The 3,073-nt window shown below is 53.6% G+C and overlaps 1 pseudogene; it reads right to left on the reverse strand.

Moving 5' to 3' along the window:
* Positions 1–1,525: 1,525 nt before the first annotated feature.
* Positions 1,526–2,514, reverse strand: LOC101349104 (RUS1 family protein C16orf58 homolog pseudogene; annotated as a pseudogene).
* Between the last annotated feature and the right edge of the window lie 559 nt (positions 2,515–3,073).

The raw sequence follows: 3,073 nt of genomic DNA on the forward strand, positions 1-3,073 counted from the left end.
AGATGTGAATAATACAACCCCCAGATCACTTGTTTCTATCTGACTCCTTTTTTATATAAAATGTTTACTTAAAAATACCATATTAGAGCCAAACGTACTTTGAGTATGAAACATATTAATTTCTCTTGTTACAGGTTTCTTTTTTTTCTTTTTTCTTTTACTTTAAATGACATTTATTTAAAGTGCTTTTGGGAGAGGTGGGCTGAAGAAGATATGGGGGAGGTCACAATCTTCTTTGGGGATCAAAGTGCCTCAAAGCCAATTCTTGGCATGGCCCTTGGGATTCAAAACACAGGATTTGATTGGTGGCTGAGAGGGACAGAGTGCCATCTTGAAAGCCCACACAAGGGTTTGGTCTTGTGATGTTGCTGGGCAGGTGAAGGGCTGATTGGGGGGCAGGACGAAAGAGCTGGGCCTGGAAGGATGGGCAGGGTTCCACAGGTGGAGAAGGGAGGAGAGGCAGCAGGAAGAAATTGGGCAAATACCACAGGAAGGAAAATTGTGTAAGACTGTACACTAGTCTCAAATGCTACAATTCTGGGTGTAAACAGGGGTCTTGGGGTGATGAAAGGGGAAGAGGACAGGGCCTGCATCTTTAAATACCCTGCTGAGGAGCTTGGGTTTAGCCTGAGGACTAAGGGAACCTTGGAAGGTTAAGTTGAAATGAGCTGAGCCTAGGCTAGGTGTGCAAGCTGCACAGAGGGAGCTAGGGCGGGCAGTGAGAGGGCTGTTTCGCCAGTGTGGACAAGACACTAGGGCCTGGGGTGGGGGAACAGAACTCCCACCTGGCCCCTGCTCCTACCCCTCCCCAGCTCCACCGCCTGGTTTTCAGTCTCCGGTACAGCAAGGAGGATCGAGAGGACCTGGATGCAGATGAGGAGCTGGAAGGCCCAACCTCACTCCGTGTGCAGAATGGGCGCCCAGAGCACGCAGTGGAGATGGAGGGTAAGGCACTGCCTGAGGAGGTGGGGCTCAGGGGCCAAGTTCCCTCTTGCTAACTGCAGGGCCTCAATTTCCCCCAGAGCCCCAGCCCTCAGCACAAGGTCTATTCTGCCAGTGTCTGTTTTGGTTTTGTGGAATAAGCAGGGGTGGGGTGGTTAGTTCCCCACCCACTGCTCAGGAGGAGGCTGCTGCAGCAACCAGGCAGCTGGAGGACATCATTGAGGACCCAACCTGGGCCTGTGTGGTCAACCTCAACGACCTGCTCGTGATGGCTGTGGCCATGTTCCTCTGGGGCTTTTATGCCTGAGGCAACTATGTTGGACACCATGAGCCACAACCAGGCCAGGGCTCAGCTTCACAAGGAGTGGGGTGTGGGCACTACAAGAAAAGGGTGGGGCAGGAGTGGGGAAGGCCCTTGTTCCCCTTCTCTCAACCTTGTCTCTGCCCGGGGCCCAGTCACTTCCCATAGGACCTTGGCCAACCTGCCACAGCAGATCGCCTAAACAAAAGTAAAGCTGCCTTTCACACATTCTGCTGTGGCCAGTGTCCTTGCTGCTGGCTCCTGGGCCTCATTCTGGGCTGCTCACAACACCTTCTTTTCTGGAGACAGGAGCCATATGGCTCTCCACTCATCCACCTCTAGTTGGTGCTTCTCAGTCTTCCAGCCAGCATCCTGTACTCCTTTCAAGAACTTTGGGAACAGCTTGTCCAACACTTGGTGTGTCTCCTTGACAATGACACAACTATCTTTCTCAGGACCTGCCTGCAGCTGGTTCCTCAGCTCCTCCAGCTCTCCTGGGAGAGGCCCATCTTCCTTCAGGGCTCCAAGCACCAGCCCGTGTGTGGCAGCTCTTAGGACCATCTCAGGGCCTGCTGTCTGGCTCAGAACTACCTGGTTTCATGATGGGACCCAGGGAAGGAGGTAGGGTTCTTGGTGCCCGTCAATCAGCTGTCGCAGCTCAGACACACTGGAAACCAAGCGTGCAGGGGGACCCCAAGGGACAGAGACAGAGATGGCCAGAAGCCTGTCCACCGTGGTTCCATCTGATTGGCTGAAGTGGGGTTGAGCACCTCTCCCTTCTGAAGGAAGTGCTTTAGGACCAGCCAGAGCCAGCCTTCATTCAAGGTCTCCATGATAAGGGCTCGGACTGCCCAGTAGTTCGCATAGATGTGGAGAGCAGTGAGAAGGAAGAAACATCCAAGGATCAAGCTGGGAGAATCTGACAACAGGAGAAGCATCAAGAGGCTGACCAGGAGCCCTGCCAGATTCACTAGTGTCTCCTGGCTGCTATCCTTGGCTGACACATCGGCCATGTTGTTTCTCTGGGCCTGGTGCATGGTCAGTGCAGCTTGAGTAGCCCTGCCAGCCACACTCACAATGCACTTGGCCAGGTTGCTGGTACAGACAGTTATGGCGAAGCAGATTGGGAATACAGGAGCCATAATCTCGAGGAACATGGCTACATCGTTGAGGACGTCAGCAAAAAGCCTCCACTGCTTGGCATTACAGTCCAGTTTGCTCCCCTTCCACCAGGGAAAGACGATGCGGCCCAGCATGACAGTTGAATCTTTTGAGACCAAGGCAGCTCAGCTTCTTGTGTCCCTTGTCTCTTCAGCTTGTTTTCTAGTTTCTTGGCCTCTTGGCTCCTCGGGCCTCACGCCCACATCTGCCCTGCCGGGGCAAGTGTTCCAAAGCTCTGTAGCTCCACCGGTAAGTGCCCGGAGGCACGCCACTCGGCCAGAAAGCCTCATGCACACAGGCACTCAGCTCTCTCGCTCCATGGGTCAGCAAGCCTAGCCCCTGCGGTAAGTACCCAGAGGCACCCCACTCTGCCAGGAAGCCTCCTGCACACAGGCACTCAGCTGTCTCGCTCCATGGGTCAGCTCCAGCGCCATCTCACGCTGGTCTCCTGGTTCTGCTGCTGTCGGTTCTCTGCCACTGCTGTTTCTCTACCACTGCAGGTTCTCTGCTGCTGCTGATCCTTTGTTGCTGCCACTGGTCTATCCATTGACACTTTCAAAACCGCTTCCACATTTTAGATATCTTTTAGAGCAGCACCCTTCTCTCTCGGTACCAAATTTCTGTCTTAGTCATCTAGTGCTGCTACAACAGAAATACCACAAGTGGATG

Source organism: Trichechus manatus, unplaced genomic scaffold (assembly GCF_000243295.1).
Source record: "Trichechus manatus latirostris isolate Lorelei unplaced genomic scaffold, TriManLat1.0 scaffold00035, whole genome shotgun sequence".
NCBI lineage: Eukaryota > Metazoa > Chordata > Mammalia > Sirenia > Trichechidae > Trichechus > Trichechus manatus.